The sequence below is a fragment of the Mesocricetus auratus genome, unplaced genomic scaffold, assembly GCF_017639785.1.
Source record: "Mesocricetus auratus isolate SY011 unplaced genomic scaffold, BCM_Maur_2.0 Super-Scaffold_100691, whole genome shotgun sequence".
NCBI classification, from domain to species: domain Eukaryota; kingdom Metazoa; phylum Chordata; class Mammalia; order Rodentia; family Cricetidae; genus Mesocricetus; species Mesocricetus auratus.
In genome coordinates, this window is record NW_024429267.1 from 55,055,854 (window position 1) to 55,071,168 (window position 15,315).

Sequence of the window (15,315 nt, forward strand, 5' to 3'; positions counted from 1 at the left end):
CGGCACAGGCGCTCATTGAGACCAAAGCGGGCAAGCGCCAGAGTCCCTGGAGCTAGAGTTACAGTGGTGTGACCCACCAGGCTTAGAATCTAGGAACTAAACTCTAGCCCTATGCAAGAGTGGTGTGTGCTCTTAACCATTGAGCCATCTCATGGTTAAGCACGCTGTTGTTTTAAACAGTGAGAGACACTAAGCTATCCGGTCTCTATAGCTGAAAAGAACAGCAGAGCTTAGACTGGGGAGTGGGACAGTAGTCCCTTCTGCAACTGATGAGGTCACAGGAGGAGAGCAGGAGTAAGGAAGAGTGCATCAGAATGAGGATTGCAGCGGAACCCAGAAAGCAATGAAAGAGAGGGGGTGATAGGCAATGTTGATTGGTGTGTGCTTGTGGGCAAAAGTTAGATACTCAGCCTTGCTGCACAAAGGCTTATTGAAGGATGGCAGGTGCCTGCTTAGATACCCCATTTTGGATCTCCAACTTTTTCATTTTCACAAGTTTGTATTATCAGAACAGCTGAGTATCCTCATGTTCGCATCACCAACTGATCCATCTCCCTAGTCCACACCAGAATGTCTTTATCCTCCTCTCGCTTTTCTTGTGGGATGAACGGTGAGGAAAATGTGGGCTGATATGCATGTATGCAACATGGGTGGTGCATGCACACAAATGTGCAGGCGTGTGTGCCTGTGCATTCCTGTGGAGACCAGAGCAGGCCCTCAGATGTCTTCTCTGTCACTTTCTGAGTTACTACCTTGAGATCGGGTCTTTGAATAGAAGTTGGCTGTTTCAGGGAGGCCGGCCAAGTTGCTGGGATCTGCCCATCTGTACCCCCAATGCTGGGGCTGTAAGTATCCATACCCCACTTCTGACAGGATGCTGTGGGTCAGACACAGGTCCTCATGCTTGCAGAGCAAGCGCACTTATTCACTCAGCTGTCTCCCCAGCCCATCACCTGTACATAATACTGCCACCAGCCTCTCGGGATTACCATGGATGTACAACCCACATTTTTATTTAGTGGACAAAACTTAGTCAAAATAGCATTTGCCCCAGTTTTGTTTTTCATTTCTTCTACCAAGGGAAGCATTTTGTTTTCTTAGCATTTGGGACACAGTGCACTTTCAACAATGATTACTGATTAAATCCATGACTGGAAGATTATGCTGTTAGGACTGAGATCATTAGCACATCCATCGTGGGTTGTGGAGGGACCCTTAAGGCATCACCCTCTCTGAGGAGCTTTAGGAAGTTAATGGTTGCCGGGGAGGGGAGGGTAGTTGCATTCCTGACTGGTGTAACCGCTGCTAAGTCACCCTCAAAGAAGCAACCCCTTACCTGCCCTCACATAGGCAACCCTCACTGAATGCGGTGGGCCACAAGGGTAGTGGGAGGGCAGGGGACAGGAGGGGGGATGTGATAGAAAAGTACATTATTTATGTGCAGAGGGTAAAGCTAACTCATTTCATGTGTCCCCTGCAGTGGTGGGCTTATAGGAGCATGTGGCCATGCTCAGGTTTCTCGCGGCCACTGGGGATCTGAACTCAGGACGTCAGACCCTCTCAGCAAGCCCTCTCACTCACCGAACCAAAGCCAACCCCCATCATTGCTAACTTAACACAGTCATGTGCCTTACTCCTAAGAACCTAACAAGTCCAAAGAATGCACCGTCTCTCTGCAAGGTTCCCATGTTCTATTTAAGCCAAGAAGCATTGTCACCTGTCTAAATACAGATCAGTCTGCCTTGGCAAGGTTGTGAGTGTGACGTCTACCCGCAGAGGCTAAGGAAACTGAAGGTGATTCTGGGTTTCGCTGTTCGGGATCTCATTTTCAACTAAATACTCTCCCCATAGTCCTCCAAAGAGGAAGAGGCCACTCTGAAATCTGAGGGACAGAGAATAGAGAGGACCATACAAGGACCGAACTCATGCTCACAACCCTCACTGCCAACAAATCATTTTCTAATTGATATGTCTTCATCAACACAAACCCAATTTATGGCACCGTGCAGGCAGTGTGTTATTTTTAGAAGAGTGCTGTATATAATGGGGGGGGTGCAAGTGAGAGCAAAATGGAACAGACAATTGCTTTGGGGGACGGCGCAGATTAGTGCATCATTGCATACTAACAAAGTGCTAATTGCCCCTTTTGACCAAGGGCCCAGTTTACAAAGCTTGTGCACAAATGTGTTCCATGCACTAAATTACAAAACTAACGCTGCATTATTTCTCAGTACAGCTTGCAAATTCTTGTAGGGCAGGATGTATTAGCATTCATTAAATCAGAGGGACAGGGAGAGAGAGGAGAGGGAGGGGATGGGATGGAGGGAGGGGGAGAGACAGAGACAGAGACAGAGCGATAGAGAGGCACAGAGCAGACACTGATATCTCAGATTACAAATGCCACACTCGTTCTAGGACAGCACCAGTCAAAGCAAACAACATCTATTTTCTAGACTTGCGTTTGGGTAGCACAGTTTCAAATCTGCCATGGATGGAAAGTTGGAATTTAACAGCTAAAATAACAAGCTAGCATTCATGTCAGCCATCATGTGCTCCATCTCATGTGCGTGACCACTTCTTGAGGGGACCGTTTGTATTAGCAAGTCAAGTAATACTTCCACCAAAGCAGCCAGAAGATTGTGCCAAGGGACAAGGGGAGGTTTCATCTCCAGGAAGCATAAGCCTCTGTGCTGCAGTGCTCACCTTCTTATTTTGTGTGGAAAAACGTCTTTGAGACAGCTCTAACACACAAATCAGTAGCTCACTGTATGTCAATAATGAATGTGCTAACAGGTATTAGATAAACAAATCTTAGCCCCTCAGAAGACCTTAGAACCAACAATTCCCTCATTTCATGGACATTTGTTGAGTGACTATGAACTAAACCCAAGAGGTATAGCTGCATTTTTTTAAAAATTGTGTTTTTTTTAAGTTTTTCCTTTTTTATTGGCATATGTTGATTGTACAAAATTATAGATTTTATTACAAATTTTCATGTCAGATAGAATGATGTATGTCATATATATTGCCCTAGCTATTTTTCTGTTGCTGTGACAAGATATCATGACCAAGATAACTTATAAAAATGAGTTTATTTTGGCTTATGATTTCAGAGGGTTAGAATCTATGATGGTAGAGCAAAGACTTGGTAACAGGTAGCTGGAGCAGCAGCTGAGAGCTCATACCTTTATCTAAAAGTAGGAGGCAGAGAGAGCGTCACACTGAGAATGGAGTGGAGTCAGTGACACAGCCCCTCCAATGAGGCCACACCTCCTAATCCTTCCCAAACAGCTCCACCAACTGGGAACCAGGCATTCAAATACGCATGAGCCTATGGGACCATTCTCATCCAAGCTGCCCTACATGTCATCCTTGTCTATAATGTACTTTGATTATATGCACCTCCCCATCCCCCTGCTCTCTTGTCCTCTCTTGTCTCACTTTCTGCTCGTCCCCATCCTCTTCCCAGATGGTTCTGAGCCATCTCTCCACCACGGCACATTTGTCTTTACGTCTGGCTTATTTTTCTTAGCATGATGATTTCCAAGCCCATCCATTTTCCTGTGAACAGCACTGATGTCTGTTGTCTTTAACCCTCATGCACTCTGCTGTGTGTGTAAGGACCACGTTTGGCTTCCTCACTCATCGCTGGTGAACACCCAGGCAGATTGACAGCAGATGTTCTGCAGTGACTGGGGCTGATGTGAACACAGTTATGTGGATATCTTTGAACTGGCTGGTTCCCTTCAGGCATATTCCCAGGAGTGGTGTAGCCAGGGCTGTAGATAGCTATACTTTTAGTTCAATTACTTTAGTTCTTAGGAACCACTGTACTGATAGTGGCTAGGCATTTCCTGCAATGATGTACAAGAATTCCTTTCCCCTGTGTCCTTGTCAACGTTTGTGGTTTCTTGACAGTAGCCATCCTGACTGGGATGGGGTGGAATCTCTGTGTAGCTTTGATTTGCATTGCTTTTGTGGCTAAGGGTGCTTATTATAAAATATGATAAAAATGTATCACAGTGCCTGTTCTTTGTTGTCAACTTGACTATATCTTGAATTAACTAAAAATCCAAGCTACTAGGCACATCTGTGAGGGATTCTTAGTAAACTGAATTATTGGATGAAGGAAGACCCACCCTAAATGTGGGCCACACCTTCTCCTGTCAGCCTGCATAGAGAACACGGAAGAAAGAACTTTTGCTCTTTTTCTGCTTGTCCACATTCTTGTTGACAAGTCGGTTCCTTCACTGGTAGATGAGGCTGCTTCTTCAGGGTTCTAACATATACTGAAGACCAGCCAAGACAAGCAACCTTGTGGACTGAACAACTACTAGATTCAGGGCTTTCTGTCAGTAGACAGCTGCTGTTGACTCGCTGGACCAAAGTCTGTAAGACAGGATTATAAATTCTCTCTCTCCTCTCTGTTTCGCTGTCTCTCTGTCTCTGTGTGTGTGTGTGTTTGTGTTTCTACTAAATCTCATATGTATATACGTGTGTATGTATGCTTGTGTGTATATATTCATTCCATCAGATCTGTTCCTCTAGAGAACCTTGACTAATACATGCATTTATTGGTGACTTGTACATTTTTTTAAAAACTGTTCACTTATTTATTGATTGGGTTGTTTGTCCTTTGGTGTTTAATGCCAAAAGTTTTCTCCCATCCTCAGGCTGTCTCTTCTCTCTGTAATTGTTTCTTAGACCATGCAGAGGCTTCTAAAAGTGATACCGTCATGGTCAGTTCTTCATTATTGCTTAGTAGTCGTTGAGACATTCAGAGACTTTGCCTCCATGCAGTGTTTCCTTTATGTTCTCCTCTAGCACTTCCAAAGTCAGGCGTGTATTCAGGTTTTCACTTCATTTTTAACTGATTTTTGCGAAGAGTGAGAAACATGCATCTAATCTCAACCTTCAGTGTGTTGATATCCAGTTTTCCTAGCACCATTTGTTGAAGAGGCTGTCTTATTTTTTCCAGTGTCTGTTTTTGGCACTCTTGCCCAAAAGTTAAATTGTAGCTGTGTTGATATTGGGTCCTCTATTTTATTCTGTTGGTCTACATGTCTATTTTTCTGCCAGTACCATGTTGTCTTTGTGACTATGACTCTGTAGTATAATTTAAGGTCAAATATTATAGAAAATTTAGCCCTTAGCTTAGAATTTTGTTTGGCCATCTTTGCTACTTTATGTTTACATATAAGTTTTAAGAGTGTTTTTCTAGTTCTGTGAAAATGTCATTGGAATTTCAGTTGGGAATTCAGTAGAATCTGTACTTTTGGTAATATAGTCATTTTCACAATATTAATTCTTCCAATCCATGAGCATAGAAAGAGTCTTTCAGTCCTCTAGTGTCTTATTTCATTTATTTCTTCCGTGTTTTTTACTTTTTATTATAGAAGTCTCTCACCTCATTGGTTAGGATTATTCTCTGTCTTTTTGTTTGTTTTATTTTGCTCATTTTGCTTTGTTTTGGAGGCTATGGTGGGATTATTTTTCCTGATTTATTTCTCAGATTATTTACTATTGACGTTTCCATGTTCATTTTGTATCCTGTTACTCAGCTGAAAGAACTGATCATACCATTTGCAATAGGGATAATTTTGCTCCCCCCTTTCCCATTTATATCCCCTTTATTTCTCTTACTGTCTTGGCTAAGGTTTCAAGCACTAATGGACACCATGAACAGAGGGACCTCTTTGTCTCGACCTCATCTTAGTGCATCATGACTGCTTTCCTCTGTGGAGACCTGAAGGTGTGTAGATGAAGCTCTGCAATGTTGCTATACTAGCAGCCACACGGACACTCAGGAGCAGAGGACACGTGGGGGAAATGAAGCCATATGTGAGTGGTTTCCAGGAGTTCCCATCAGGGATAGCTGCCGACCCCTCTCCATCCACCCTGTGGCTCAGCTCTGGGCAGTCGGGGCTGAATTTAACAGGGTGACTGAAGCACGGACTGTGTGCATTAAGGTGACACCTTCTCCAATCCAGTGCCATCTTTGTTCTCTTCCAAATGCTATGAACCGGTAACCTGGGGAAGAGAAAGACTACGGCTTTCAAAGAAAAGTGAACTAAGTTTCAGTTAACAGCAGAAAGAAGCCCGTGGCATTGTATGGCTTGATTTTCAGAGGTCAGGCTAGGATCTTATCAGCAAGGCTTATTGTTGTGAATTTAGCATTTTCTTTTCAAATGTATTATTTGTGTGTCTGTGTGTATGTGTATGTGCACGCGTGTGCAGAGACCAGAGAAGGCATTGGATGCCCTGGAGCTGGAATTACAAGCAGTTACGCACCTTTCAGTGTGGACCCTGAGAACAAACTCCAGTCCTCTAGAAGGGCAGCAAGCGCTCCTTAATCACTGAGCCTTCATCCCTGCCCCATGAATAGAACTTCGTAAAGGCAGGCTTTATTTATGACCAAGAGAGCCAGCTATGGCTTGAGAGAGAAGAGCGGGTTTGTTTCTAGCTTACTACATATCCAGGGCATTTTGTTATGTTTTATGACTGTTGTCTAAAGCCCAGATGTAAAGATTACAGATGAGACAGAGCAGAAAGCAGGCCTTGCAGCATCAGACATGCATTGTACTTTGCTGCGAAATGTATCTCTGGAAACCTGAAAAGGTCGCGCTGGAATTGAAAAACTAGGAAAAGTTGAGTGCTGTACATAGGAACCAAGCCATCCTGTTGTTGGATTTGAGATCTTGTTACTCTTTTTGTTTGTTTGTTTGTTGAGATGGAAGTCTAGACTAGGCTGGCTTCAAACTCACTATGGACCTGATGACCTTGGAAATTCTGATTCTCCTGCCTCCTCCTCCTGAATGCTGGGCGTTAGAGGCACACACCACCATGCTGTGGAGAGGACTTGGCCTCCTGCACTCTAAGCAAGCACTGTAGCCATTGAACTGAGTCACCGTCTTAGGCTTAAGTTAAAAAAAAAAAACAAGTAAACAGTGTTCCATGAAGTCATGTTCCTTTGTCTTTGAAAGTGGGAGGGGCAAGCAGAGATGCCGGGGCTTTTTCCTTCAGTTTCTTTGCAAATAATGTCTATTCTTGTTTTTAATGAGATTCTGGATTTTTTTTCTTTATAGCCAGGTCTTAAGTTCAAAGGATTAAGTGTCTTTAAAAAGAAAAGGGGGGGAAAAAGATGAGCATGTGTAATCACAGATTGTCTGCTGGAGTTCCTGAACAACATCACCTGACCAAGGATGCCAAGAGAGTCTGGGTTCATGGCGCGATTGCACTGGGCATGGAGCCACAGCCACTCGTCAGAGGTGGAGACGCTAAGACCCGGGCAAGAAGTGGACCTGTGGCCAGGAGACCCGGCACTGGGTTGGCTTTTCTTGTACCCGGGCTTCCCCTTCGTAGTCTCTTTCTGCTCATGCTTTTAGCGACATTCTGAAAATTCCCGACGACAGTGGGAGCAAATGGGGGTTTTCTGTCTCAACGGTCTCCCTGTTTGTTTTCCTTTGTCTGGTGTGTGGCCCTCATGCCGGGCTGATGCTAAGCTGTCACTTCGGGCTTGTTAGTCAAATTATGGTGATTAATGCAAACAGCCAACATGAACTTTGAGCTGTTCGGATGCCCCACAACCCACGTGCTGGCAGGGCCCCGTCCTTCTGCATTTCCTAACTGACTCAGACACCTTTCAACCCCAAGGAAGCTCTTCCTCAAGCCCCGAGCCCTGTGACTCGTAACTGACTCAGACACCTCTCAAAAGCCAAAGACAGCTTCCTGGTATTTGATATAAATGTGATGGCCAAGGTCCTTGCAGAAGGTAACCTTAATGAGAGGTTTGAAAACACGTGGCTTTAGGGGACAGGGCTGTCCTCTCACGGCCCCTCCCGTAGGCAGGAGGCTTTTCCTTCCTGGAGGTTTGGAGCCTCCATTGCCCTTCCTTCCTCATGTGGGCATTTCCTCTAAGTAGGTTTTGTTTTTGTCAGTGTATATTCTTTGTACACAGTGTCAAGTTTCCTCCATCTTCTCTCAAGTATTTCATGCACTTGAAAATTCACACCATCCCCTTCTTTAAGTTCTTCTCCCTTTCCCTACCCTAGTCTCCCATTCCCCTACCCTAGTCCCCCCATTCCCCTACCCTAGTCTCCCATTCCCCTACCCTAGTCTCCCATTCCCCTACCTTAGTCTCCCCCATTCCCCTACCCTAGTCTCCCCCATTCCCCTACCCTAGTCTCCCCCATTCCCCTACCCTAGTCCCCCATTCCCCTACCCTAGTCTCCCCCCATTCCCTACCCTAGTCCCCCATTCCCCTACCTTAGTCTCCCCCATTCCCCTACCCTAGTCTCCCCCATTCCCCTACCCTAGTCCCCCATTCCCCTACCCTAGTCCCCCATTCCCCTACTCTAGTCCCCCATTCCCCTACCCTAGTCCCCCATTCCCCTACCCTAGTCTCCCCCATTCCCCTACCCTAGTCTCCCCCATTCCCCTACCCTAGTCTCCCATTCCCCTACCCTAGTCCCCCCCATTCCCCTACCCTAGTCTCCCCCATTCCCCTACCCTAGTCTCCCATTCCCCTACCCTAGTCCCCCCCATTCCCCTAACCTAGTCTCCCCCATTCCCCTACCCTAGTCCCCCCATTCCCCTACCCTAGTCTCCCATTCCCCTACCCTAGTCTCCCCCATTCCCTATCCTAGTCCCCCCATTCCCTTACCCTAGTCTCCCCCCATTCCCCTACCCTAGTCTCCCCCATTCCCCTACCCTAGTCTCCCCCATTCCCCTACCCTAGTCTCCCCCATTCCCCTACCCTAGTCCCCCCATTCCCCTACCCTAGTCTCCCCCATTCCCCTACCCTAGTCTCCCCCATTCCCTACCCTAGTCCCCCCATTCCCCTACCCTAGTCTCCCATTCCCCTACCCTAGTCTCCCATTCCCCTACCCTAGTCTGCCCATTCCCCTACCCTAGTCTCCCCCCATTCCCCTACCCTAGTCTGCTTTCATTCATATGTGTGTGTGTGTAGATATGACATGTCATATATATATGCTTTCTGTCTCTGTAAACAGTTCTATGATTCATACATGAGTGAAAAATACAGTATTTGTCCTGCATAATGATTTATTTCACTTAATTTGATGATCTCCAGTTGCATATATTTCCTACTTTATGGCTGAGAAAAATTATATTGTGTTTTTTTTTCAAGCCAAAAATTAGAACTACCATAGGACCCAGTCATAACATGTCTAGGAATATACCCAAGGGCAGAATCAATGTTCCTTGCAGTGCAGTACTTACTCAACAATCAAGTAATAGAATCTGCTGAGGTGTCTGTCAGCAGGTAGGTGGGCTTCAAAACAGCAGAGAACTCCCAGTATTCTGCCGTGTCTTCCACATGTGGAGAATATCCATGTATGTCTGTTGCTTTTTTAACTGGAAGCAGATATTTTGTAGATTGGTAAGTAAAGAAATAGTATGATACTTAGAACTTTGATAAACTTGAGGGTTTATGACATCATAAAGACACCCAAGTGTCTGAAATTCTCCAGAGAATGTGACACTCAACATGCTGACCTAACATGAACTTTGAGCTCTTGCCAAAAGGGTTTTCCTGTAACTCAAGAAGCCAACTATGACACCAATGTTCCATCAATACAAACCGAAGTTTTTTGTTTTTTTTCTTAACTGGGGTATACCCTGTGAAATCAGCTTCCACAACACACCACACCATGACTTGATAAAGTGGGTTCAGAGGGGTGAACTCATGAAAGTTTTGATGCCATTGGTCTGTCTCATCCAGCTGTTTACCACTGATGTCCATCTGCCCAGACCAGATTCAAACTCTTAGCTTCCTATTCTGTCCCCATTATTCACAGCTTGCTCATGTTAAGTCTCTCAGTCATGATCTGTCAGTGACACCATCACGGGGAAGCAAGACTGAAGCATGGTGTCGGCGTGTCCCAGTAGAAACATATAGCCCATTGGTTACCATGGCCATGTGGGTTCTAGATGCAGATTATCTGAGGATGACCTAACATGAACATTTCATTACAATTTCTGTTTAAGCAAAATCAGATTTTTGTGATGTTTCATTTTTACTTAGCATAAAATCCACTTTTAAATATTTTTTGTCATTTTGACAGTCATATATCATCATAGTAATTATCAGTATATGGAAGATGCCACCTTAAAATGTCCCTCTTACCACATGTCAATGATTCCTCAAGCTCCCAGCCCTAGAAGTCTGATTTATTTCTTTTCTACACCCTCGCCCCTTCTAGAATGTCATATACATGGACTGTACTTTGAGTATATCCATATAATTGCATGTGTCAATGACTTATTTAAAAATTTTTATTTTATTTGCTTTTTATTTAGTGTGTGTGTGTGTGTGTGTGTGTGTGTGTGTGTGTGTGTTGTCAGGGGATTACCACAGACACACGTGTGGAGGTCAAACTGCCGGAATCGGTTCTCTCCTTCCATCAAGTGGATTGAACTCAGGTCGTCAGCCTTAGCAGCAGGGCCCTTACCTCATTTTTTTAACTACTGGGTAGCATTTTATTATGTGAATAAGCTATTATTTGTTTACTCATCCACTAGTTAAAGGATATTCACCTTGTCTTAACATTTTTGTAATAGTGAATAAATACCCTATAAATATTAATGTACATATTTTTGAGGGAGGAATGGGCTGATTAATAAGGCGAGTATAAGCCAGATGTGTAATACACACCTGTAAACCCACCCCGTGTAACATGGCAGTGCTGAGGCACACCTGTCAACCCATCCTGTGTAACATGGCGTTAGTAATACACACCTGTAATCCCACCCCATGTAATGTAGCAGTGGTGATGCACACATGTAAACCCATCCTGTGTAGCATGCCAGTGGTGATGCACACATGTAAACCCATTCAGTGTAGCATGCCAGTGGCGATGCACACATGTAAACCCATTCAGTGTAGCATGCCAGTGGTGATACACACATGTAAAACCATCCTGTGTAACATGGCAACAAGAAGATTAGGAGTCAGGCAAGCCTCCGCTACACAGATGAATCCAACTGGGGCTTCATGAGACCCTGTCTCAAAAACATTTAAACCTAGCAACAATGAATCCTAGCAAATTGATATAATTTTAAATAAATGTAACTATTAGGAAAACGCATATTAAAGCCATAATAAGATAATACTAAATACTCATTAGATGTTAAACATCCTATTGCCGTAAGACTGGAGAGGTGGCTCAATGGTTAAGTACACTTAACTGCTCTTGCAGAGGACCAAGGGTCAGTTCCCAGCCCCCATATTAGCAGTTCACACATTCTCAAAACTCCAGCTCTAGGACACCTACCCCCTCTCCTGGTTTCCCCAGGCAACCACACACACATACATATACATAAATAAAATCAACAAAGCCTTTTCAAATAAGGAGTTCCATTACCAAGTTTTAAGAATGAAATTACAGATCACACACGCTTTATCGGGATGTGAGTGTGAACTTGAACTTGATCTACAAGAGAGGAAATGTTGCTCTTGCTCTTCTGGGTAGTTTTTTACAGTCCTAGGGTTCTGGATTGATTCCAGAGGGTTCTAGGCAGACGTCTTTTCTACTTGGAGCTAACTGCCAGTTCCATCCACACCTGGGAGTAAGTACTAAGCATGCCCCACACCATCAGATTCTTCCGGGTACAGTAATTGCTTGGTGGAGGGCAGGAGGTGGGGTGTCACTGGAACCAGGCCACTAGGCCGTTTCTTCTCAAAAGGGAAAATGCCATCTTGTCTGCTGTCTCGCTTATTAACATTGCTCATGCGGTAATGCCTGTCCTGACTGGGGCTGGGTGGAGGTGAAGGACTCCATTCAACAAATGGAGTGACCGTGCAAACAGTGTCTTAGGACTTTCTGTTACGGGAATCGTCTGTGGGTTTATTTTAGTTTCCTTTATCTTATTTTTGTTATGTGTGTGAGAGACTGTGTGTGGGCATGTCCATGTGCATTCTGGCGCCCACAGAGTCCATAAGGGGATATCACATCCTCTAGAGTGGGGGTGCAGAGATTGTAGATTGTCTGTTGGATGCTGGGAACTGCACTGGGATCCTCTGCAAGAGCAACGTGTGTTCTTAACCACGGAGCCATCTCTCCAGCCCTGAGTTTTCCTCTGCAAGGCCTGACTTCTGAAGATGATGCTTCTTCCCCTCTGAGAAATCTGTCACTTCTGCACTGTGGAGTCCTTCCGTCCCCAGTGACGGAAGGCTGTTGAGATGTCACCCTCAGAAACAATAGTAGCTGTGACAGTAAAAGGCAGACGGAAGACAGTGTGGCCTGAATCCCGCATCCCTGCTTCCACTTCAGGGTTGACAGGCTGTGCTGAGGCTAGTGGCCTGGGCTTGGGACATAGCTGCTAAAAGCACTTTGGCTCCTCCTGAGTGGGCCTCTGCAATGACCAGTGACTGTGAACACTTCAGACAGGCACAGCTGTGGGCGAGCGCAGGACCATCTTGCTGCATTTCTGTAAAGAAAACAAGCTGACCATGTATTTGGAGCCAAAGATGCTGAAGCATGTCTCTTCAATTTAAAGTGGTTTCTAATTGTTTTGAGGCAACATGGACGCAGTCAGGCAACAGTGACTAGGTTTTGTTTAATTTTATACAGGGTTTTTTTCCCCTGTGCTTCTACAGGATCATGTCAGTGTATTTATTATTGTTGTTTCATTGTTATGAAAATTATAATGTTACTTATCATTAAGTAGTCTGTAATGCATTTAACATGAAAAACTGCCATTTCATATAAGGAGAGCAGTAAGGGCAGCTGGAGGAAATGAAACAGGGACGCTGCAGAGCCAGGAATGGACCCCTCCTTTTGCTGTCTTTGTTTCCTGAGACAGGTTCTCACATGCCCCGGCCAGCCTCTTGAACTCCATGGACACCATGCCTGGCAGGATGCTTTGACTTTACGATGGCATGACTTGATGACCGTTCATCCCCCCGCATACCTTTCAGCCTGTGAGTGATCCTGCTGTAGGAAAATCTAAAGAACCTGTATCACTGCTGTCCCTGGGGCATCCCTGCCCTGGATTCCTTGGAGAACTCAGCCACTTGATGTTGTTGGCAGAGACCACTTCCGTGCTTCCCCTCATCCCTGCGACCCTGACTCTCCCCAGCTGTTAAACCTGCTACCCATCTTGCTACAGGTGGAAAACCAAGTCTCATAGTTACTTCCTCATGTTCCTGTTAGAGGTTGGATGTGTTTACAGATTCATAGGCTGTTCGATTTCTTCCTCTGCTTAACTGCCTCTTTACCCTCTGCTCCTAACCCTCACTCCCCAGCTGTGCGTTTTTTGACTTTGAAACTTAATCTGAAAGCCCTCCCCTTCCCCCTTTTGAGGATTTTCATGTTCTGAGCTCTTGCTGTGATCATCTGTCTCTTGCTGTATTTTCTTTTTCTGTCTTTTTCTGTTTGCTGTGATTTTCCTCTCACTCCTATCACTGGAATGATAGGGATTGTCTTTATTCCCATTTCTTTTTTCTTTTGGTTATTTTCCTTTTAGGTTTTATTGTTCCTCTTCCTCCTTCCCTGCCTCCCCACCGAGAGAGAGTCATGTAGCACAGGCTGGCCTCAAACTCCCAGTGCAGGCTAAGATGGTGTTGAATTCCTGCTCCTCCTGCTTCTGCCTTCAAGTTCTGAGCTGACAGGTGAGCAGTCATACATCCGGTTTCTTCCCTGTTTTCCTTTGTTTACATATTCTGATTGCTCTATAACCATCTTCATCTATGATTATATTGTCTTTAGCTTTTGCTTTTAATGTATTTAAATACATTTCCCTGGTCTAGTCTTGAGAATAAATCAATATTTATAACCTACACCCTTCTAATAGATACTAGAATTATTTAATTTCAACACAAATCAGGATTTCAACCAGTTATCACACATCTGTAATCCCAATACTCAAGAGGCAGAGGAAGGAGGATTGCTGCAAATTGGAGGCCAGCCTGACCTACATAATGAGTCCAGGCTAGCCCAAGCTACAAAGCAATATCCTATCTTAAAAGGAACAGTAATAGCCTCTGTTATTATCATAACCTTTAACTAGAACATTCTCACAGAACAGGAACCTGAAGCTGAGCATAGCTACGGGAAGCAATTTGCATCCTGGGACAGCATGTAGTCTACAGTGCTGGTCCTATGGGAATGGAGAGCCATTCTTGAGAGACAGCTCCAGTCCTGTCACGATCACAAGGATGCTTTCACATGCCAAACACTGCTTGTTTATCAGTGCTGTTCCTTACTCTGATGCTGTTCCCCTGGCCTGACACCACTGTGGAAGACACCGAGGAATCAGCAGAGTACTATCTTAGGCGAGAGGGCAAGCATGTAGCTCATAGAGGTATGTTAGGAGCCCCTCCTTCCTTCATCCCTTGTCCAGCATGTGTTGAGTGGTCTCCACTTAGCTGTATAGTAAGTCCATTGTGTAAACAAAGTAGGCATGCTCTCTCTTGGATTCTACTTTTACCTCTGTGAGTGTGTGTGTGTGTGTGTGTGTGTGTGTGTGTGTGCAGGCATGTGCTCGTGAGCTCAAAGTTGTGTGGAGGCTAGAGGTCAGTGTTGGACATCCTCCTCAACTGGTCCCCACCTTATTTTTTGAGACAGAGCCTCCCTGAACCTCCTATTTCAGCTAGACTGTCTGACAGAAAGCCCTGGAAGCCCAGGGATCTGTCTGTCTCTACCTCCCCAGCACTAGAGTTACAGGTGCAAACCACAGCAGCCAGCCTTTTTTAAAGCACTGCTTCACAGAATTGAACTCAGGTCCTCAGGTTTATGTGGCAGGCACTTGCTGACTGAGCCATCTCCCCAGCCCCTCCGCTCTCGCTTTCTTTATTTTAGTTCTGATCAGTGGGAGAATCTATTGATTAATGCATGGAAGAACTTTAGTGGGGTTGTGACGTCATTTCCAGTCCCATAGAGTGAAAGATCAAGTAGACTCTTGCCTTGGATCTCTTTAAAAAGAGTAAAGAATGCTCATCCAAAATTAGTGCTCTGATTCAGTGGAAGGCCTTTAGACACCTGTTTCATGTTGTGCTGAAAAATCCATTATCATCTTCGTCAACTGGCACTTACAAGATCTGCAGTGAGAAGTGAAGGAAGATTCCGGATGGGGCCAAACCTTGAGATGGTGTGTGGCATTGGGGCTTTAGTCTTCCTTTCTCCAAATCACTTGTCACTGGGTGGTGTCTAAGTCCTTCAACAATGGTGTCAGTAGGCTGTTAGCTGAAAGATAATAGAACAGACCTTTTCATTATGGCCCCATCCACCTGGACTTTGCTGAAATTGAAGTGCTTTTTAGGAAGAACAAGAGAAAGAAAGAGATCACCCAAAT